This window comes from Oncorhynchus gorbuscha, unplaced genomic scaffold, assembly GCF_021184085.1.
Source record: "Oncorhynchus gorbuscha isolate QuinsamMale2020 ecotype Even-year unplaced genomic scaffold, OgorEven_v1.0 Un_scaffold_872, whole genome shotgun sequence".
In the NCBI taxonomy this organism is placed as follows: Eukaryota; Metazoa; Chordata; class Actinopteri; order Salmoniformes; family Salmonidae; genus Oncorhynchus; species Oncorhynchus gorbuscha.
The window spans coordinates 196149-221461 of record NW_025745855.1 but is presented as its reverse complement, the minus strand read 5'-3'; the positions used below and the strand labels follow the sequence as shown (position 1 = coordinate 221461).

Genomic DNA, 25313 nt, shown 5'->3' with positions numbered 1-25313 from the left:
ACTGATATCTGACCTGCTGTTAGATTAGTGGGTAGGAAGGTCTCTCCAGACTGATATCTGACCTGCTGTTAGATTAGTGGGTAGGAAGGTCTCTCCAGACTGATATCTGACCTGCTGTTAGAATAGTAGGTAGGAAGGGCCAGTCTCTCCAGACTGATATCTGACCTGCTGTTAGAATAGTAGGTAGGAAGGGCCAGTCTCTCCAGACTGATATCTGACCTGCTGTTGGATTAGTGGGTAGGAAGGGCCAGTCTCTCCAGACTGATATCTGACCTGCTGTTAGATTAGTAGGTAGGAAGGGCCAGTCTCTCCAGACTGATATCTGACCTGCTGTTAGATTAGTGGGTAGGAAGGTCTCTCCAGACTGATATCTGACCTGCTGTTGGATTAGTGGGTAGGAAGGTCTCTCCAGACTGATATCTGACCTGCTGTTAGAATAGTAGGTAGGAAGGTCTCTCCAGACTGATATCTGACCTGCTGTTAGATTAGTGGGTAGGAAGGTCTCTCCAGACTGATATCTGACCTGCTGTTGGATTAGTGGGTAGGAAGGTCTCTCCAGACTGATATCTGACCTGCTGTTGGATTAGTGGGTAGGAAGGGCCAGTCTCTCCAGACTGATATCTGACCTGCTGTTAGATTAGTGGGTAGGAAGGTCTCTCCAGACTGATATCTGACCTGCTGTTGGATTAGTGGGTAGGAAGGTCTCTCCAGACTGATATCTGACCTGCTGTTAGAATAGTAGGTAGGAAGGTCTCTCCAGACTGATATCTGACCTGCTGTTAGATTAGTGGGTAGGAAGGTCTCTCCAGACTGATATCTGACCTGCTGTTAGAATAGTAGGTAGGAAGGTCTCTCCAGACTGATATCTGACCTGCTGTTGGATTAGTGGGTAGGAAGGTCCAGTCTCTCCAGACTGATATCTGACCTGCTGTTAGATTAGTAGGTAGGAAGGGCCAGTCTCTCCAGACTGACATCTGACCTGCTGTTAGAATAGTAGGTAGGAAGGGCCAGTCTCTCCAGACTGATATCTGACCTGCTGTTAGAATAGTAGGTAGGAAGGTCTCTCCAGACTGATATCTGACCTGCTGTTAGATTAGTAGGTAGGAAGGTCTCTCCAGACTGATATCTGACCTGCTGTTAGATTAGTAGGTAGGAAGGTCTCTCCAGACTGATATCTGACCTGCTGTTAGATTAGTGTGTAGGAAGGTCTCTCCAGACTGACATCTGACCTGCTGTTAGAATAGTAGGTAGGAAGGGCCAGTCTCTCCAGACTGATATCTGACCTGCTGTTAGATTAGTAGGTAGGAAGGTCTCTCCAGGACTGATATCTGACCTGCTGTTAGATTAGTAGGTAGGAAGGTCCAGTCTCTCCAGACTGACATCTGACCTGCTGTTAGAATAGTAGGTAGGAAGGTCTCTCCAGGCTGATATCTGACCTGCTGTTAGATTAGTAGGTAGGAAGGTCCAGTCTCTCCAGACTGATATCTGACCTGCTGTTAGATTAGTGGGTAGGAAGGGCCAGTCTCTCCAGACTGATATCTGACCTGCTGTTAGATTAGTGTGTAGGAAGGTCTCTCCAGACTGATATCTGACCTGCTGTTAGATTAGTGGGTAGGAAGGTCTCTCCAGACTGATATCTGACCTGCTGTTAGATTAGTGGGTAGGAAGGGCCAGTCTCTCCAGACTGATATCTGACCTGCTGTTAGATTAGTGGGTAGGAAGGTCCAGTCTCTCCAGACTGATATCTGACCTGCTGTTAGATTAGTGTGTAGGAAGGTCTCTCCAGACTGATATCTGACCTGCTGTTAGATTAGTGGGTAGGAAGGTCTCTCCAGACTGATATCTGACCTGCTGTTAGATTAGTAGGTAGGAAGGGCCAGTCTCTCCAGACTGATATCTGAACTGCTGTTAGATTAGTAGGTAGGAAGGTCTCTCCAGACTGATATCTGACCTGCTGTTAGATTAGTAGGTAGGAAGGGCCAGTCTCTCCAGACTGATATCTGGCCTGCTGTTAGATTAGTAGGTAGGAAGGTCTCTCCAGACTGATATCTGACCTGCTGTTAGATTAGTGTGTAGGAAGGGCCAGTCTCTCCAGACTGATATCTGACCTGCTGTTAGAATAGTAGGTAGGAAGGTCTCTCCAGACTGATATCTGACCTGCTGTTAGATTAGTGGGTAGGAAGGGCCAGTCTCTCCAGACTGATATCTGACCTGCTGTTAGATTAGTGGGTAGGAAGGTCTCTCCAGACTGATATCTGACCTGCTGTTAGAATAGTGGGTAGGAAGGTCTCTCCAGACTGATATCTGGCCTGCTGTTAGATTAGTGGGTAGGAAGGTCTCTCCAGACTGATATCTGACCTTCTGTTAGATTAGTGGGTAGGAAGGGCCAGTCTCTCCAGACTGATATCTGGCCTGCTGTTAGATTAGTAGGTAGGAAGGTCTCTCCAGACTGATATCTGACCTGCTGTTGGATTAGTGGGTAGGAAGGTCTCTCCAGACTGATATCTGACCTGCTGTTAGAATAGTAGGTAGGAAGGTCTCTCCAGACTGATATCTGACCTGCTGTTAGATTAGTGGGTAGGAAGGTCTCTCCAGACTGATATCTGACCTGCTGTTGGATTAGTGGGTAGGAAGGGCCAGTCTCTCCAGACTGATATCTGACCTGCTGTTAGATTAGTGGGTAGGAAGGTCTCTCCAGACTGATATCTGACCTGCTGTTGGATTAGTGGGTAGGAAGGTCTCTCCAGACTGATATCTGACCTGCTGTTAGAATAGTAGGTAGGAAGGGCCAGTCTCTCCAGACTGATATCTGACCTGCTGTTAGAATAGTAGGTAGGAAGGTCTCTCCAGACTGATATCTGACCTGCTGTTAGATTAGTAGGTAGGAAGGTCTCTCCAGACTGATATCTGACCTGCTGTTAGATTAGTAGGTAGGAAGGTCTCTCCAGACTGATATCTGACCTGCTGTTAGATTAGTGTGTAGGAAGGTCTCTCCAGACTGACATCTGACCTGCTGTTAGAATAGTAGGTAGGAAGGGCCAGTCTCTCCAGACTGATATCTGACCTGCTGTTAGATTAGTAGGTAGGAAGGTCTCTCCAGGCTGATATCTGACCTGCTGTTAGATTAGTAGGTAGGAAGGTCCAGTCTCTCCAGACTGACATCTGACCTGCTGTTAGAATAGTAGGTAGGAAGGTCTCTCCAGGCTGATATCTGACCTGCTGTTAGATTAGTAGGTAGGAAGGTCCAGTCTCTCCAGACTGATATCTGACCTGCTGTTAGATTAGTGGGTAGGAAGGGCCAGTCTCTCCAGACTGATATCTGACCTGCTGTTAGATTAGTGGGTAGGAAGGTCTCTCCAGACTGATATCTGACCTGCTGTTAGATTAGTGGGTAGGAAGGTCTCTCCAGACTGATATCTGACCTGCTGTTAGATTAGTGGGTAGGAAGGGCCAGTCTCTCCAGACTGATATCTGACCTGCTGTTAGATTAGTGGGTAGGAAGGTCCAGTCTCTCCAGACTGATATCTGACCTGCTGTTAGATTAGTGTGTAGGAAGGTCTCTCCAGACTGATATCTGACCTGCTGTTAGATTAGTGGGTAGGAAGGTCTCTCCAGACTGATATCTGACCTGCTGTTAGATTAGTAGGTAGGAAGGGCCAGTCTCTCCAGACTGATATCTGAACTGCTGTTAGATTAGTAGGTAGGAAGGTCTCTCCAGACTGATATCTGACCTGCTGTTAGATTAGTAGGTAGGAAGGGCCAGTCTCTCCAGACTGATATCTGGCCTGCTGTTAGATTAGTAGGTAGGAAGGTCTCTCCAGACTGATATCTGACCTGCTGTTAGATTAGTGTGTAGGAAGGGCCAGTCTCTCCAGACTGATATCTGACCTGCTGTTAGAATAGTAGGTAGGAAGGTCTCTCCAGACTGATATCTGACCTGCTGTTAGATTAGTGGGTAGGAAGGGCCAGTCTCTCCAGACTGATATCTGACCTGCTGTTAGATTAGTGGGTAGGAAGGTCTCTCCAGACTGATATCTGACCTGCTGTTAGAATAGTGGGTAGGAAGGTCTCTCCAGACTGATATCTGGCCTGCTGTTAGATTAGTGGGTAGGAAGGTCTCTCCAGACTGATATCTGACCTGCTGTTAGATTAGTGGGTAGGAAGGGCCAGTCTCTCCAGACTGATATCTGACCTGCTGTTAGATTAGTAGGTAGGAAGTTCTCTCCAGACTGATATCTGACCTGCTGTTGGATTAGTGGGTAGGAAGGTCTCTCCAGACTGATATCTGACCTGCTGTTAGAATAGTAGGTAGGAAGGTCTCTCCAGACTGATATCTGACCTGCTGTTAGATTAGTGGGTAGGAAGGTCTCTCCAGACTGATATCTGACCTGCTGTTGGATTAGTGGGTAGGAAGGGCCAGTCTCTCCAGACTGATATCTGACCTGCTGTTAGATTAGTGGGTAGGAAGGTCTCTCCAGACTGATATCTGACCTGCTGTTGGATTAGTGGGTAGGAAGGTCTCTCCAGACTGATATCTGACCTGCTGTTAGAATAGTAGGTAGGAAGGTCTCTCCAGACTGATATCTGACCTGCTGTTAGATTAGTGGGTAGGAAGGTCTCTCCAGACTGATATCTGACCTGCTGTTAGAATAGTAGGTAGGAAGGTCTCTCCAGACTGATATCTGACCTGCTGTTGGATTAGTGGGTAGGAAGGTCCAGTCTCTCCAGACTGATATCTGACCTGCTGTTAGATTAGTAGGTAGGAAGGGCCAGTCTCTCCAGACTGATATCTGACCTGCTGTTAGAATAGTAGGTAGGAAGGGCCAGTCTCTCCAGACTGATATCTGACCTGCTGTTAGAATAGTAGGTAGGAAGGTCTCTCCAGACTGATATCTGACCTGCTGTTAGATTAGTAGGTAGGAAGGTCTCTCCAGACTGATATCTGACCTGCTGTTAGATTAGTAGGTAGGAAGGTCTCTCCAGACTGATATCTGACCTGCTGTTAGATTAGTGTGTAGGAAGGTCTCTCCAGACTGATATCTGACCTGCTGTTAGAATAGTAGGTAGGAAGGGCCAGTCTCTCCAGACTGATATCTGACCTGCTGTTAGATTAGTAGGTAGGAAGGTCTCTCCAGGCTGATATCTGACCTGCTGTTAGATTAGTAGGTAGGAAGGTCCAGTCTCTCCAGACTGACATCTGACCTGCTGTTAAAATAGTAGGTAGGAAGGTCTCTCCAGGCTGATATCTGACCTGCTGTTAGATTAGTAGGTAGGAAGGTCCAGTCTCTCCAGACTGATATCTGACCTGCTGTTAGATTAGTGGGTAGGAAGGGCCAGTCTCTCCAGACTGATATCTGACCTGCTGTTAGATTAGTGTGTAGGAAGGTCTCTCCAGACTGATATCTGACCTGCTGTTAGATTAGTGGGTAGGAAGGTCTCTCCAGACTGATATCTGACCTGCTGTTAGATTAGTGGGTAGGAAGGGCCAGTCTCTCCAGACTGATATCTGACCTGCTGTTAGATTAGTGGGTAGGAAGGTCCAGTCTCTCCAGACTGATATCTGACCTGCTGTTAGATTAGTGTGTAGGAAGGTCTCTCCAGACTGATATCTGACCTGCTGTTAGATTAGTGGGTAGGAAGGTCTCTCCAGACTGATATCTGACCTGCTGTTAGATTAGTAGGTAGGAAGGGCCAGTCTCTCCAGACTGATATCTGAACTGCTGTTAGATTAGTAGGTAGGAAGGTCTCTCCAGACTGATATCTGACCTGCTGTTAGATTAGTAGGTAGGAAGGGCCAGTCTCTCCAGACTGATATCTGGCCTGCTGTTAGATTAGTAGGTAGGAAGGTCTCTCCAGACTGATATCTGACCTGCTGTTAGATTAGTGTGTAGGAAGGGCCAGTCTCTCCAGACTGATATCTGACCTGCTGTTAGAATAGTAGGTAGGAAGGTCTCTCCAGACTGATATCTGACCTGCTGTTAGATTAGTGGGTAGGAAGGGCCAGTCTCTCCAGACTGATATCTGACCTGCTGTTAGATTAGTGGGTAGGAAGGTCTCTCCAGACTGATATCTGACCTGCTGTTAGAATAGTGGGTAGGAAGGTCTCTCCAGACTGATATCTGGCCTGCTGTTAGATTAGTGGGTAGGAAGGTCTCTCCAGACTGATATCTGACCTTCTGTTAGATTAGTGGGTAGGAAGGGCCAGTCTCTCCAGACTGATATCTGGCCTGCTGTTAGATTAGTAGGTAGGAAGGTCTCTCCAGACTGATATCTGACCTGCTGTTAGATTAGTGGGTAGGAAGGGCCAGTCTCTCCAGACTGATATCTGACCTGCTGTTAGAATAGTAGGTAGGAAGGTCTCTCCAGACTGATATCTGACCTGCTGTTAGATTAGTGGGTAGGAAGGGCCAGTCTCTCCAGACTGATATCTGACCTGCTGTTAGATTAGTGGGTAGGAAGGTCTCTCCAGACTGATATCTGACCTGCTGTTAGAATAGTGGGTAGGAAGGTCTCTCCAGACTGATATCTGGCCTGCTGTTAGATTAGTGGGTAGGAAGGTCTCTCCAGACTGATATCTGACCTTCTGTTAGATTAGTGGGTAGGAAGGGCCAGTCTCTCCAGACTGATATCTGACCTGCTGTTAGATTAGTGGGTAGGAAGGTCTCTCCAGACTGATATCTGACCTGCTGTTAGATTAGTGGGTAGGAAGGGCCAGTCTCTCCAGACTGATATCTGACCTGCTGTTAGATTAGTGGGTAGGAAGGTCTCTCCAGACTGATATCTGACCTGCTGTTAGAATAGTGGGTAGGAAGGTCTCTCCAGACTGATATCTGGCCTGCTGTTAGATTAGTGGGTAGGAAGGTCTCTCCAGACTGATATCTGACCTTCTGTTAGATTAGTGGGTAGGAAGGGCCAGTCTCTCCAGACTGATATCTGACCTGCTGTTAGATTAGTGGGTAGGAAGGTCTCTCCAGACTGATATCTGACCTGCTGTTAGATTAGTGGGTAGGAAGGGCCAGTCTCTCCAGACTGATATCTGACCTGCTGTTAGATTAGTAGGGGTAGGAAGGTCTCTCCAGACTGATATCTGACCTGCTGTTGGATTAGTGGGTAGGAAGGTCTCTCCAGACTGATATCTGACCTGCTGTTAGATTAGTGGGTAGGAAGGTCTCTCCAGACTGATATCTGACCTGCTGTTAGATTAGTGGGTAGGAAGGTCTCTCCAGACTGATATCTGACCTGCTGTTAGATTAGTGGGTAGGAAGGTCCAGTCTCTCCAGACTGATATCTGACCTGCTGTTAGATTAGTGGGTAGGAAGGTCTCTCCAGACTGATATCTGACCTGCTGTTAGATTAGTGGGTAGGAAGGTCCAGTCTCTCCAGACTGATATCTGACCTGCTGTTAGATTAGTGGGTAGGAAGGGCCAGTCTCTCCAGACTGATATCTGACCTGCTGTTAGATTAGTGTGTAGGAAGGTCTCTCCAGACTGATATCTGACCTGCTGTTAGATTAGTGGGTAGGAAGGTCTCTCCAGACTGATATCTGACCTGCTGTTAGATTAGTGGGTAGGAAGGGCCAGTCTCTCCAGACTGATATCTGACCTGCTGTTAGATTAGTGTGTAGGAAGGTCTCTCCAGACTGACATCTGACCTGCTGTTAGAATAGTAGGTAGGAAGGGCCAGTCTCTCCAGACTGATATCTGACCTGCTGTTAGATTAGTAGGTAGGAAGGTCTCTCCAGGCTGATATCTGACCTGCTGTTAGATTAGTAGGTAGGAAGGTCCAGTCTCTCCAGACTGACATCTGACCTGCTGTTAGAATAGTAGGTAGGAAGGTCTCTCCAGGCTGATATCTGACCTGCTGTTAGATTAGTAGGTAGGAAGGTCCAGTCTCTCCAGACTGATATCTGACCTGCTGTTAGATTAGTGGGTAGGAAGGGCCAGTCTCTCCAGACTGATATCTGACCTGCTGTTAGATTAGTGTGTAGGAAGGTCTCTCCAGACTGATATCTGACCTGCTGTTAGATTAGTGGGTAGGAAGGTCTCTCCAGACTGATATCTGACCTGCTGTTAGATTAGTGGGTAGGAAGGGCCAGTCTCTCCAGACTGATATCTGACCTGCTGTTAGATTAGTGGGTAGGAAGGTCCAGTCTCTCCAGACTGATATCTGACCTGCTGTTAGATTAGTGTGTAGGAAGGTCTCTCCAGACTGATATCTGACCTGCTGTTAGATTAGTGGGTAGGAAGGTCTCTCCAGACTGATATCTGACCTGCTGTTAGATTAGTAGGTAGGAAGGGCCAGTCTCTCCAGACTGATATCTGAACTGCTGTTAGATTAGTAGGTAGGAAGGTCTCTCCAGACTGATATCTGACCTGCTGTTAGATTAGTAGGTAGGAAGGGCCAGTCTCTCCAGACTGATATCTGACCTGCTGTTAGATTAGTAGGTAGGAAGGTCTCTCCAGACTGATATCTGACCTGCTGTTAGATTAGTGTGTAGGAAGGGCCAGTCTCTCCAGACTGATATCTGACCTGCTGTTAGAATAGTAGGTAGGAAGGTCTCTCCAGACTGATATCTGACCTGCTGTTAGATTAGTGGGTAGGAAGGGCCAGTCTCTCCAGACTGATATCTGACCTGCTGTTAGATTAGTGGGTAGGAAGGTCTCTCCAGACTGATATCTGACCTGCTGTTAGAATAGTGGGTAGGAAGGTCTCTCCAGACTGATATCTGGCCTGCTGTTAGATTAGTGGGTAGGAAGGTCTCTCCAGACTGATATCTGACCTGCTGTTAGATTAGTGGGTAGGAAGGGCCAGTCTCTCCAGACTGATATCTGACCTGCTGTTAGATTAGTAGGTAGGAAGGTCTCTCCAGACTGATATCTGACCTGCTGTTAGAATAGTGGGTAGGAAGGTCCAGTCTCTCCAGACTGATATCTGACCTGCTGTTAGAATAGTAGGTAGGAAGGTCTCTCCAGACTGATATCTGACCTGCTGTTAGATTAGTGGGTAGGAAGGGCCAGTCTCTCCAGACTGATATCTGACCTGCTGTTAGATTAGTGGGTAGGAAGGTCTCTCCAGACTGATATCTGACCTGCTGTTAGAATAGTGGGTAGGAAGGTCTCTCCAGACTGATATCTGGCCTGCTGTTAGATTAGTGGGTAGGAAGGTCTCTCCAGACTGATATCTGACCTTCTGTTAGATTAGTGGGTAGGAAGGGCCAGTCTCTCCAGACTGATATCTGACCTGCTGTTAGATTAGTGGGTAGGAAGGTCTCTCCAGACTGATATCTGACCTGCTGTTAGATTAGTGGGTAGGAAGGTCCAGTCTCTCCAGACTGATATCTGACCTGCTGTTAGATTAGTGGGTAGGAAGGTCTCTCCAGACTGATATCTGACCTGCTGTTAGAATAGTGGGTAGGAAGGTCTCTCCAGACTGATATCTGGCCTGCTGTTAGATTAGTGGGTAGGAAGGTCTCTCCAGACTGATATCTGACCTTCTGTTAGATTAGTGGGTAGGAAGGGCCAGTCTCTCCAGACTGATATCTGACCTGCTGTTAGATTAGTGGGTAGGAAGGTCTCTCCAGACTGATATCTGACCTGCTGTTAGATTATGGGTAGGAAGGTAGCAGTCTCTCCAGACTGATATCTGACCTGCTGTTAGATTAGTGGGTAGGAAGGTCTCTCCAGACTGATATCTGACCTGCTGTTGGATTAGTGGGTAGGAAGGTCTCTCCAGACTGATATCTGACCTGCTGTTAGATTAGTGGGTAGGAAGGTCTCTCCAGACTGATATCTGACCTGCTGTTAGATTAGTGGGTAGGAAGGTCTCTCCAGACTGATATCTGACCTGCTGTTAGATTAGTGGGTAGGAAGGTCCAGTCTCTCCAGACTGATATCTGACCTGCTGTTAGATTAGTGGGTAGGAAGGTCTCTCCAGACTGATATCTGACCTGCTGTTAGATTAGTGGGTAGGAAGGTCCAGTCTCTCCAGACTGATATCTGACCTGCTGTTAGATTACATTTACATTTACATTTAAGTCATTTAGCAGACGCTCTTATCCAGAGCGACTTACAAATTGGTGCATTCACCTTATGACATCCAGTGGGACAGTCACTTAACAAAGTGCATCTAAAACTTAGGGGGTGGGGTGAGAGGGATTACTTAACCTATCCTAGGTATTCCTTAAAGAGGTAAAGGTGTCAGGAAGAGTGATTGACTGCTGTCCTGGCGTCGTGAGGGAGTTTGTTCCAAACATTGGGGGCCAGGGCAGTGACCTCAGTTTTGACTGGGCTGAGCGGGAGCTGTACTTCCTCAGTGGTAGGGATCTCGAGCAGGCCAGAGGTGGATGAACGCTGCCCTTGTTTGGGTGTAGGGCCTGATCAGAGCCTGGAGGTACTGAGGTGCCGTTCCCCTCACAGCTCCGTAGGCAAGCACCATGGTCTTGTAGCGGAACTCTGTTGACTGTCTTCTCAAGATGCGAGCTGCTTCAACTGGAAGCCAGTGGAGAGAACGGAGGAGCGGGGTGACGTGAGAGAACTTGGGAAGGTTGAACACCAGACGGGCTGCGGCGTTCTGGATGAGTTGAAGGGGTTTAATGGCACAGGCAGGAGCCCAGCCAACAGCTGCTGTTGCAGTAATCCAGACGGGAGATGACAAGTGCCTGGATTAGGACCTGCACCGCTTCCTGTGTGAGGCAGGGTCGTACTCTGCGGATGTTGTAGAGCATGAACCTACAGGAACGGGCCACCGCCTTGATGTTAGTTGAGAACAGACAGGGTGTTGTCCAGGATCACACCAAGGTTCTTGGCGCTCTGGGAGGAGGACACAGTGGAGTTGTTACCGTGATGGCGAGATCATGGAACGGGCAGTCCTTCCCCGGGAGGAAGAGCAGACCGTCTTGCCGAGGTTCAGCATTGAGGTGGTGATCCGACATCATACACTGATATGTCTGCCAGACATGCAGAGATGTTGATATTCGTTTAGGAAGGTGCGTGCCACCTGGTCATCAGAAGGGGGAAAGGAGAAGATTAATTGTGTGTCGTCTGCATAGCAATGATAAGAGAGACCATGTGAGGTTATGACAGAGCCAAGTGACTTGGTGTATAGCGAGAATAGGAGAGGGCCAAGAACAGAGCCCTGGGGACACCAGTGGTGAGAGCGCGTTGATTGACAGATTCTCGCCACGCCACCTGGTAGGAGCTGACCTGTCAGGTAGGATGCAATAAGCATGATATGATGCCGTTAGATGACTGGATTGAGGGTGGAGATGATGGATCTGATGGTTATGAGTATCGAAGTTAGATGATAGATCTAGAAGGATGAGAGCAGAGGAGATGAGAGTTAGCTGTTATTAGTGCGGATGCCTCCGTGATACAGAGGATGTTATGAGTAGTCTCAGTTGAATGACTGTCTTGAAACCTGATGATTTGGATTAAGAAGGTCATTCAGTTAGAGATGTGTTAGATGGTATTATGTTAGGACGGCACGTTAAGATGTTTTGGAGAGAAAAGAAAGAAGGGATACTGGTCTGTAATTGTTGACATCGGAGGGATGTTATGATGTATTTTTTCAGAAGGGGTGCAACTCTCGCTCTCTTGAAGACGGAAGGGATGTATTATGTCATGATGAGTTGATGATGCGAGGTGAGGTAAGGGAGAAGGTCTCCGGAAATGGTTAGAAGAGTTAGGAGGGGATAGGGTCATTATGCATGTTGTTGGGCGGCCGGATGTATTATGATGATGTATTATTTCATCTGGAGAGTTAGGGGAGAAAGAGGTCAGAGCATAGGGTAGGGCAGTGTGAGCAGAATTAGCGGTGTCGTTTGACTTAGCAAACGTTAGGATCGGATGTTATGACCTTCTTTTAAAATGTATTATGAAGTCATCTGATGTAGATGGGAGGATGTATTATGTTATGAGGATTCAGGAGGGAGGATTAGGTGGCAATGAGCTTTAGGGTTATGAGGCATTATGTTTGGTATTTATGTGGTAGAAAGTGGCTTTGATGAGACAGAGGAGGAAAATGTTAGATGAGGAGGGAGTTATGAGGATGAGGTATTATGTTGCATTATGTTCCTCCATTTGATGCTGCATTATGTTAGCCCTGTTCTGTGATGCTCGCATGTTATGATGTCATATGAGCCACGGAGCGGGAGGGGAGGACCGAGCCGGCCTGGAGGTATTAGGGTTATGAGAGTTGTGATAGTATTATGTTAGGGAGGATTAGGATGGGTTAGATGTATCATGTTAGATAGGTGGTTAGAAGGTATTAGCGGAGGGAAGAGTTATGATGTATTATGAGTGTTATGGTATTAGTTATGATGTAGCGAAGGTGTTATGATGATTATGTTATGTTGGATTAGATGATGTAATGGATTAGTGGTGGATTACTTTATGATGTATTGCAATGTTAGATTAGTTAAGAACAGCATCTATGTAAAGATGTATTATGTTAGATGTATTGCCTGCCTTGTAGTAGGGGATGGTATTATGTTATTAGATGTATCAAAGAGGTTAGAGATGTGGTTAAGAAGGAGGCAGAGAGGATGTTATGAGTGTATTAGTATTATGTGGTATTAGGTTATGATGTATCGCCCAGAACTGTGTAGAGGTGATGTCCTCAGGAATGAGCTTATGAAGGCATTAGCTTATTGTATGAACTGAGGGATACCTGGAGGGCGATTTAGATTAGTGGGTAGGAAGGGCCAGTCTCTCCAGACTGATATCTGACCTGCTGTTAGATTAGTGTGTAGGAAGGTCTCTCCAGACTGATATCTGACCTGCTGTTAGATTAGTGGTAGGAAGAACCAGGGTCTCCAGACTGATATCTGACCTGCTGTTAGATTAGTGGGTAGGAAGGGCCAGTCTCTCCAGACTGATATCTGACCTGCTGTTAGATTAGTGGGTAGGAAGGTCCAGTCTCTCCAGACTGATATCTGACCTGCTGTTAGATTAGTGGTAGGAAGGTCTCTCCAGACTGATATCTGACCTGCTGTTAGATTAGTGGGTAGGAAGGTCTCTCCAGACTGATATCTGACCTGCTGTTAGATTAGTAGGTAGGAAGGGCCAGTCTCTCCAGACTGATATCTGACCTGCTGTTAGAATAGTGGGTAGGAAGGTCCAGTCTCTCCAGACTGATATCTGACCTGCTGTTAGAATAGTAGGTAGGAAGGTCTCTCCAGACTGATATCTGACCTGCTGTTAGATTAGTGGGTAGGAAGGTCCAGTCTCTCCAGACTGATATCTGACCTGCTGTTAGATTAGTGGGTAGGAAGGTCTCTCCAGACTGATATCTGACCTGCTGTTAGATTAGTAGGTAGGAAGGGCCAGTCTCTCCAGACTGATATCTGACCTGCTGTTAGATTAGTGGGTAGGAAGGTCCAGTCTCTCCAGACTGATATCTGACCTGCTGTTAGATTAGTAGGTAGGAAGGTCTCTCCAGACTGATATCTGACCTGCTGTTAGAATAGTGGGTAGGAAGGTCCAGTCTCTCCAGACTGATATCTGACCTGCTGTTAGAATAGTAGGTAGGAAGGTCTCTCCAGACTGATATCTGACCTGCTGTTAGATTAGTGGGTAGGAAGGCCAGTCTCTCCAGACTGATATCTGACCTGCTGTTAGAATAGTGGGTAGGAAGGTCTCTCCAGACTGATATCTGACCTGCTGTTAGAATAGTGGGTAGGAAGGTCTCTCCAGACTGATATCTGACCTGCTGTTAGATTAGTAGGTAGGAAGGTCTCTCCAGACTGATATCTGACCTGCTGTTAGATTAGTGGGTAGGAAGGTCCAGTCTCTCCAGACTGATATCTGACCTGCTGTTAGATTAGTAGGTAGGAAGGGCCAGTCTCTCCAGACTGATATCTGACCTGCTGTTAGAATAGTAGGTAGGAAGGTCTCTCCAGGCTGATATCTGACCTGCTGTTAGATTAGTAGGTAGGAAGGGCCAGTCTGGTGCTCGATTACACTCTCAGTGTCTGTATACAACACATATGTGACACACACACACACACACACACACACACACACACACACACACACACACACACACACACACACACACACACACACACACACACACACACACACACACACACACACACACACACACACACACACACACACACACACACACACACACACACACACACACACACAGCACAGCTGGTGCCGTGATGAATAAGACAACGTTAGCAGGATGGCGACACAACAAACTGAGATGGTTCTAGTTGGACAAGAGGTCGCTGATTTCACTCCAATCCCCCAATGATTTAATGGCACATCATAAACTGGGTGGTTTGAGCCCTGAATGCTGATTGGCTGACAGCCGTGTTAATATCAGACTGTATACCACGGGTTTGACATAACATGTATTTTTACTGCTCTAATTACATTGGTAACCAGATTATAATGGCAATAAGGCACCTCTGGGGTTTGTGGTATATGGACCAATATACCACAGTTAAGGGCTGTATCCAGGCACTCCGTGTTGCGTCGTGCATAAGAACAGCCCTTAGCCGTGGTATATTGGCCGTATACCACACCTTCTCGTGCATTATTGCTTAATTATATAAAATATATCATCATCAAGCATAATGTTGTGTAGGGTAGATAGTGTTCAGCCCTGTCCCATGTCTGTCTCCTGTCCTGTTGTATAAACTGGACCCCAGGAAGAGTAGCTGCCGCCTTAGCAGGAATTAACGGGGATCCATAATAAACCCCAGGAAGAGGTAGCATAAACCCCCAGGAAGAGTAGCATCTGCCTTGGCAGGAACTAATGGGGATCCATAATAAACCCCAGGAAGAGTAGCTGCTGCCTTGGCAGGAACTAATGGAGATCCATAATAAACCCCAGGAAGAGTAGCTGCTGCCTTGGCAGGAACTAATGGGGATCCATAATAAACCCCAGGAAGAGTAGCTGCTGCCTTGGCAGGAACTAATGGGGATCCATAATAAACCCCAGGAAGAGTAGCTGCTGCCTTGGCAGGAACTAATGGGGATCCATAATAAACCCCAGGAAGTAGTGGCAGCTGATCCATAATAAACCCCTGCCGCCTTGGCAGGAACTAATGGGGATCCATAATAAACCCCAGGAAGGAAGAGTAGCATAATAAAGCCCAGGAAGAGTAGTTGCTGCCTTGGCAGGAACTAATGGGTATCCATAATAAACCCCAGGAAGAGTAGCTGCTGCCTTGGCAGGAACTAATGGGGATCCATAATAAACCCCAGGAAGAGTAGCTGCTGCCTTGGCAGGAACTAATGGGGATCCATAATAAACCCCAGGAAGAGTAGCTGCTGCCTTGGCAGGAACTAATGGGGATCCATAATAAACCCCAGGAAGAGTAGCATCTGCCTTGGCAGGAACTAATGGGGATCCATAATAAACCCCAGGAAGAGTAGCTGCTGCCTTGGCAGGAACTAATGGGGATCCATAATAAACCCCAGGAAGAGTAGCTGCTGCCTTGCCTAATGGGGATCCATAATAAACCCCAGGAAGAGTAGCTGCTGCCTTGGCAGGAACTAATGGGGATCCATAATAAACCCCAGGAAGAGTAGCTGCTGCCTTGGCAGGAACTAATGGGGATCCATAATAAACCCCAGGAAGAGTAGCTGCCTTGCAGGAACTTGACCCCAGGAAGAACTGACAGGAACTGGTGGGGATCCATAATAAACCCCAGGAAGAGTAGCTGCTGCCTTGACAGGAACTAACGGGGATCCATAATAAACCCCAGGAAGAGTAGCTGCTGCCTTGGCAGGATGGGTCTGTCTGGTAAAAACAGAGACAGCAGTGACCTCTAGTGGTTGACCTAGGAGCATGCTCTCTGTCCTGATCTCTGCCGCGCTGAGGGATAAAGGCTGTTTGTAACCTTTCAAAAAAAACAAATGAAAAGTTTTAAAAAAAAAAGTTATCATAGCGACACGTTGACTACGTTAAAGGTGTAGAGATAGTATGTGCGTGCTGGACGCTACTATCGCTTTTTTCTTCCAGAAATATTATAACCCCTAGCACCACAAATCTGATCAACTTGGAATCTAGTCTTCTCAAGTCTGTGTGTAACCTGAACACACCCGACCAAACACCTAGCAAAATCGTTTTTGGGGGGGATGTAATAAATATTCAGAATCAAATTCAAATTCAATGTAGACGTGATGACGTCTTCCCTCTCCGATCAACACGAGGGTTTGGGTGAACATTTTTTATCCGTCGGGATTCCTGGTCTGTGATTGGCCGACACGCCTTGTCCATCATACTCAGTAGACCGGGCTTGGAGGAACATGTTGAGACGTTTACAAACTGCGAAATCATCCGACATCATACAACGCGTTTACACTACAAACACAAACTGGTGGGTACAGCAGGTCCGCCTGTGACGTTTCAATGTTGTGTTTTTTTTTTGTGGTGTGGTTTTTAAACGTTGTATATGTTGTTGTGTTTACCGAGACTGAGCGCAAAACTAAATCTGTGCGTCCGTCCGCTCATCAGCAGACGGCGCGCTGAGCGCATCCGGGAGTCAGGAGAGGAACGCATGAATACTGAATACCGTTTATAATGGTGTCTCTGTTTTACAGGCCGTTATTATGTGGATGATGAGTCCTTCATTGCTTTCATACTGAACCATATTGTATGTTCTGTTTTCTTAGCTTTATGGTGTGATGCCATAACACATCACAACATAACATGATATGATGCGTTATGTTATAATGTATTGTATTATGTATTATGATGTATTATGTTATGATGTATTATGTTATGGTGTATTATGTTATGATGTATTATGTTATGATGTATTATGTTATGGTGTATTATGATGCGTTATGTTATAATGTATTGTATTATGTATTATGATGTATTATGTTATGATGTATTATGTTATGATGTATTATGTTATGATGTATTATGTTATGGTGTATTATGATGTGTTATGTTATGATGTATTGTATTATGTATTATGATGTATTATGTTATGATGTATTATGATGTATTATGTTATGATGTATTATGTTATGGTGTATTATGTTATGATGTATTATGTTATGATGTATTGTATTATGTTATGATGTATTATGTTATGATGTATTATGTTATGATGTATTATGTTATGATGTATTATGTTATGATGTATTGTGTTATGATGTATTATGTTATGATGTATTATGTTATGATGTGTTATGATGTATTATGTTATGATGTATTATGTTATGGTGTATTATGTTATGATGTATTATGTTTCATACTGAACCATATTGTATGTTCTGTTTTCTTAGCTTTATGGTGTGATGCCATAACACATCACAACATAACATGATATGATGCGTTATGTTATGATGTATTGTATTATGTATTATGATGTATTATGTTATGATGTATTATGTTATGATGTATTGTGTTATGATGTATTATGTTATAATGTATTGTATTATGTATTATGATGTATTATGTTATGATGTATTATGATGTATTATGTTATGATGTATTATGTTATGATGTGTTATGTTATGATGTATTATGTTATGATGTGTTATGATGTATTATGTTATGATGTATTATGTTATGATGTGTTATGTTATGATGTATTATGTTATGATGTGTTATGATGTATTATGTTATGATGTATTATGTTATGATGTATTATGTTATGATGTATTATGTTATGATGTGTTATGATGTATTATGTTATGATGTATTATGTTATGATGTATTATGTTATGATGTATTATGTTATGATGTATTATGTTATGATGTATTATGATGTATTATGTTATGATGTATTATGTTATGATGTGTTATGATGTATTATGTTATGATGTGTTATGATGTATTATGTTATGATGTATTATGATGTATTATGTTATGATGTGTTATGATGTATTATGTTATGATGTATTATGTTATGATGTATTATGATATGATGTATTATGTTATGATGTATTATGATGTATTATGTTATGATGTATTATGTTATGATGTATTATGTTATGATGTGTTATGATGTATTATGTTATGATGTATTATGTTATGATGTGTTATGATGTATTATGTTATGATGTATTATGTTATGATGTATTATGTTATGATGTATTATGTTATGATGTATTATGTTATGATGTATTATGTTATGATGTGTTATGTTATGATGTGTTATGATGTATTATGTTATGATGTATTATGTTATGATGTATTATGTTATGATGTGTTATGATGTATTATGTTATGATGTATTATGTTATGATGTATTATGTTATGATGTATTATGTTATGATGTATTATGTTATGATGTATTATGTTATGATGTGTTATGATGTATTATGTTATGATGTATTATGTTATGATGTATTATGTTATGATGTATTATGTTATGATGTATTATGTTATGATGTATTATGATGTATTATGTTATGATGTATTATGTTATGATGTATTATGTTATGATGTATTATGTTATGATGTATTATGTTATGATGTATTATGTTATGATGTATTATGTTATGATGTATTATGATGTATTATGTTATGATGTATTATGTTATGATGTATTATGTTATGATGTATTATGATGTATTATGTTATGATGTATTATGTTATGATGTATTATGTTATGATGTATTATGTTATGATGTATTATGTTATGATGTATTATGTTATGATGTATTATGATGTATTATGTTATGATGTATTATGTTATGATGTATTAATTTGTAAGTCACTCTGGATAAGAGCGTCTGCTAAATGACTTAAATGTTAAATGTATGTTATGATGTATTATGTTATGATGTATTATGATGTATTATGTTATGATGTGTTATGTTATGATGTATTATGTTATGATGTGTTATGATGTGTTATGTTATGATGTGTTATGATGTGTTATGTTATGATGTGTTATGTTATGATGTATTATGTTATGATGTGTTATGTTATGATGTATTATGTTATGATGTGTTATGATGTGTTATGATGTATTATGTTATGATGTGTTATGATGTATTATGTTATGATGTGTTATGATGTGTTATGATGTATTATGATGTATTATGATGTGATGTATTATGTTATGATGTGTTATGATGTGTTATGATGTATTGTGTTATGATGTGTTATGATGTATTATGATGTGTTATGATGTGTTATGATGTGTTATGATGTGTTATGATGTGTTATGATGTATTATGTTATGATGTGTTATGATGTGTTATGTTATGATGTGTTATGTTATGATGTATTATGTTATGATGTGTTATGTTATGATGTATTATGATGTATTATGTTATGATGTGTTATGATGTGTTATGTTATGATGTGTTATGTTATGATGTATTATGATATGATGTGTTATGTTATGATGTGTTATGTTATGATGTGTTATGATGTATTATGTTATGATGTGTTATGATGTGTTATGTTATGATGTGTTATGTTATGATGTATTATGATATGATGTATTATGATATGATGTGTTATGTTATGATGTGTTATGTTATGATGTGTTATGATGTGTTATGTTATGATGTATTATGTTATGATGTGTTATGTTATGATGTATTATGTTATGATGTGTTATGTTATGATGTATTATGTTATGATGTGTTATGTTATGATGTGTTATGATGTATTATGTTATGATGTATTATGTTATGATGTGTTATGATGTATTATGTTATAATGTATTGTATTATGTATTATGATGTATTATGTTATGATGTGTTATGATGTATTATGTTATGATGTATTATGTTATGATGTATTATGTTATGATGTATTATGTTATGATGTGTTATGATGTGTTATGATGTATTATGTTATGATGTATTATGTTATGATGTATTATGTTATGATGTGTTATGATGTATTATGTTATGATGTATTATGTTATGATGTATTATGTTATGATGTATTGTGTTATGATGTATTGTGTTATGATGTATTATGTTATAATGTATTATGATGTATTATGTTATGATGTATTATGTTATGATGTATTATGTTGTGATGTATTATGTTATGATGTATTATGATGTATTATGTTATGATGTATTATGTTATGATGTGTTATGATGTATTATGTTATGATGTATTATGTTATGATGTATTATGTTATGATGTGTTATGTTATGATGTATTATGTTATGATGTATTATGTTATGATGTATTATGTTATGATGTGTTATGATGTATTATGTATTATGATGTATTATGTTATGATGTATTATGATGTATTATGATGTATTATGATGTATTATGATGTATTATGTTATGATGTATTATGTTATGATGTATTATGATGTATTATGTTATGATGTATTATGTTATGATGTATTATGATGTATTATGTTATGATGTGTTATGTTATGATGTGTTATGATGTATTATGATGTATTATGATGTATTATGTTATGATGTATTATGATGTATTATGATGTATTATGTTATGATGTATTATGTTATGATGTATTATGATGTGTTATGATGTATTATGTTATGATGTATTATGTTATGATGTATTATGTTATGATGTATTATGTTATGATGTATTATGTTATGATGTATTATGATGTATTATGTTATGATGTGTTATGATGTATTATGATGTATTATGTTATGATGTGTTATGATGTATTATGATGTATTATGATGTGTTGTGATGTATTATGATGTGTTATGATGTATTATGTTATGATGTGTTATGATGTATTGTGTTATGATGTATTATGATGTGATGTATTATGATGTATTATGATGTGATGTATTATGTTATGATGTATTATGTTATGATGTGTTATGATGTATTGTGTTATGATGTATTGTGTTATGATGTATTGTGTTATGATGTGTTATGATGTATTATGTTATGATGTGTTATGATGTATTGTGTTATGATGTATTATGTTATGATGTGTTATGATGTATTATGTTATGATGTATTATGATGTGTTATGATGTGTTATGATGTGTTATGATGTGTTATGATGTCTTATGATGTGTTATGATGTATTGTGTTATGATGTATTGTGTTATGATGTATTGTGTTGTATTATGATGTGTTATGATGTATTGTGTTATGATGTATTATGTTATGATGTATTATGATGTGTTATGATGTATTATGATGTGTTATGATGTATTATGATGTGTTATGATGTATTGTGTTATGATGTGTTATGATGTGTTATGATGTGTTATGATGTGTTATGATGTGTTATGATGTGTTATGTTATGATGTGTTATGATGTATTGTGTTATGATGTATTGTGTTATGATGTATTATGTTATGATGTATTATGTTATGATGTATTGTGTTATGATGTATTATGTTATGATGTGTTATGATGTATTATGATGTGTTATGATGTATTATGATGTGTTATGATGTATTGTGTTATGATGTATTATGATGTGTTATGTTGTGTTATGATGTATTATGTTATGATGTGTTATGATGTATTATGATGTGTTATGATGTATTATGATGTGTTATGATGTATTGTGTTATGATGTGTTATGATGTGTTATGTTGTGTTATGATGTATTATGTTATGATGTGTTATGATGTGTTATGATGTGTTATGATGTGTTATGATGTGTTATGTTATGATGTGTTGTGATGTGTTATGATGTATTATGATGTGTTATGATGTGTTATGATGTATTATGTTATGATGTATTATGATGTATTATGTTATGATGTATTATGATGTATTATGTTATGATGTATTATGTTATGATGTGTTATGATGTGTTATGATGTATTATGATGTATTATGTTATGATGTATTATGTTATGATGTGTTATGATGTATTATGATGTGTTATGATGTGTTATGTTATGATGTATTATGATGTATTATGTTATGATGTGTTATGATGTATTATGATGTATTATGTTATGATGTATTATGTTATGATGTGTTATGATGTATTATGATGTGTTATGATGTGTTATGATGTGTTATGTTTTGATGTGTTATGATGTATTATGTTATGATGTATTATGATGTATTATGATGTGTTATGATGTGTTATGATGTATTATGTTATGATGTATTATGTTATGATGTATTATGATGTGTTATGATGTGTTATGATGTGTTATGATGTGTTATGATGTGTTATGATGTATTATGATGTGTTATGTTATGATGTGTTATGATGTATTATGTTATGATGTATTATGATGTATTATGTTATGATGTATTATGATGTATTATGTTATGATGTGTTATGATGTATTATGATGTATTATGTTATGATGTATTATGTTATGATGTATTATGTTATGATGTGTTATGATGTGTTATGATGTGTTATGATGTGTTATGATGTATTATGTTATGATGTATTATGTTATGATGTGTTATGATGTGTTATGATGTGTTATGATGTGTTATGATGTATTATGATGTATTATGTTATGATGTATTATGTTATGATGTATTATGATGTATTATGATGTATTATGTTATGATGTATTATGTTATGATGTGTTATGATGTATTATGATGTATTATGTTATGATGTATTATGTTATGATGTATTATGTTATGATGTATTATGTATTATGATGTATTGTGTTATGATGTGTTATGATGTATTATGATGTATTGTGTTATGATGTATTATGTTATGATGTGTTATGTTATGATGTGTTATGATGTATTATGTTATGATGTATTATGTTATGATGTATTATGTTATGATGTATTATGATGTATTATGATGTATTATGTTATGATGTATTATGTTATGATGTATTATGATGTATTATGATGTATTATGTTATGATGTATTATGTTATGATGTGTTATGGTGTATTATGATGTATTATGATGTATTATGATGTATTATGTTATGATGTGTTATGATGTATTATGTTATGATGTGTTATGATGTATTATGATGTATTATGATGTATTATGATGTGTTATGATGTATTATGTTATGATGTGTTATGATGTGTTATGATGTATTATGTTATGATGTATTATGATGTATTATGATGTATTATGATGTATTATGATGTATTGTGTTATGATGTATTATATGTTATGATGTATTATGATGTATTATGTTATGATGTATTATGTTATGATGTATTATGTTATGATGTGTTATGTTATGATGTATTATGTTATGATGTGTTATGATGTGTTATGATGTGTTATGTTATGATGTATTATGTTATGATGTATTATGTTATGATGTGTTATGATGTATTATGTTATGATGTGTTATGATGTGTTATGATGTGTTATGATGTATTATGTTATGATGTATTATGATGTATTATGTTATGATGTATTATGATGTATTATGTTATGATGTATTATGTTATGATGTATTATGTTATGATGTATTATGTTATAATGTATTATGTTATGATGTATTATGATGTATTATGTTATGATGTGTTATGATGTATTATGTTATGATGTGTTATGTTATGATGTATTATGATGTATTATGTTGTGTTATGATGTATTATGTTATGATGTATTATGTTGTGTTATGATGTATTATGTTATGATGTATTATGTTATGATGTATTATGATGTGTTATGATGTGTTATGTTATGATGTATTATGATGTATTATGTTGTGTTATGATGTATTGTGTTATGATGTATTATGATGTGTTATGATGTGTTATGTTATGATGTATTATGATGTATTATGATGTATTATGATGTGTTATGTTATGATGTATTATGATGTATTATGTTGTGATGTATTGTGTTATGATGTATTATGTTATGATGTGTTATGATGTATTATGATGTGTTATGATGTATTATGTTATGATGTATTATGTTATGATGTGTTATGATGTATTATGTTATGATGTGTTATGATGTATTATGTTATGATGTGTTGTGCTGTGTTATGATGTGTTATGTTATGATGTGTTATGATGTGTTATGTTATGATGTGTTATGTTATGATGTGTTATGATGTGTTATGTTATGATGTGTTATGTTATGATGTATTATGTTATGATGTGTTATGATGTATTATGTTATGATGTGTTATGATGTATTATGTTATGATGTGTTGTGCTGTGTTATGATGTGTTATGTTATGATGTGTTATGATGTGTTATGTTGTGTTATGATGTGTTATGATGTGTTATGTTATGATGTGTTATGTTATGATGTGTTATGATGTGTTATGTTATGATGTGTTATGTTATGATGTATTATGTTATGATGTGTTATGTTATGATGTGTTATGTTATGATGTGTTATGATGTGTTATGATGTATTATGTTATGATGTATTATGTTATGATGTATTATGTTATGATGTGTTATGATGTATTATGTTATGATGTGTTATGATGTATTATGTTGTGTTATGATGTGTTATGATGTATTATGTTATGATGTGTTATGTTATGATGTGTTATGATGTGTTATGTTGTGTTATGATGTGTTATGTTATGATGTGTTATGATGTGTTATGTTGTGTTATGATGTGTTATGATGTATTATGTTATGATGTGTTATGTTATGATGTGTTATGATGTGTTATGTTATGATGTGTTATGTTATGATGTATTATGTTATGATGTGTTATGATGTGTTATGATGTGTTATGTTATGATGTGTTATGTTATGATGTGTTATGATGTGTTATGTTATGATGTGTTATGTTATGATGTATTATGTTATGATGTGTTATGATGTATTATGTTATGATGTGTTATGATGTATTATGTTATGATGTGTTATGATGTATTATGTTATGATGTGTTATGATGTATTATGTTGTGCTGTGTTATGATGTGTTATGATATGTTATGATGTGTTATGTTGTGTTATGATGTGTTGTGATGTGTTATGATGTGTTATGATGTATTATGTTATGATGTATTATGTTATGATGTGTTATGTTATGATGTGTTATGATGTATTATGTTATGATGTATTGTGTTATGATGTGTTATGATGTATTGTGTTATGATGTGTTATGATGTGTTATGTTATGATGTATTATGTTATGATGTGTTATGTTATGATGTGTTATGTTATGATGTATTATGTTATGATGTGTTATGTTATGATGTATTGTGTTATGATGTGTTATGATGTGTTATGATGTGTTATGATGTATTATGATGTATTATGTTATGATGTGTTATGTTATGATGTGTTATGATGTATTATGTTATGATGTATTATGTTATGATGTGTTATGATGTGTTATGATGTATTATGATGTATTGTGTTATGATGTGTTATGTTGTGTTATGATGTGTTATGTTGTGTTATGATGTGTTATGTTGTGTTATGATGTGTTATGATGTGTTATGATGTGTTATGATGTGTT

The 25313-nt window shown here is 39.1% G+C and overlaps 1 protein-coding gene across 1 annotated transcript in view; it reads left to right on the top strand.

The window, feature by feature from the left end:
* Nucleotides 1-16252: 16252 nt before the first annotated feature.
* Nucleotides 16253-25313, top strand: part of LOC124020648 (phosphoribosyl pyrophosphate synthase-associated protein 2-like) — a 42120-nt gene continuing 33059 nt past the window's right edge. Inside the window, exon 1 of the mRNA XM_046335888.1 lies at nt 16253-16339. The gene's annotated coding sequence lies outside the window, so the exon portion shown is untranslated. The remainder of the gene's footprint in view (nt 16340-25313) is intronic.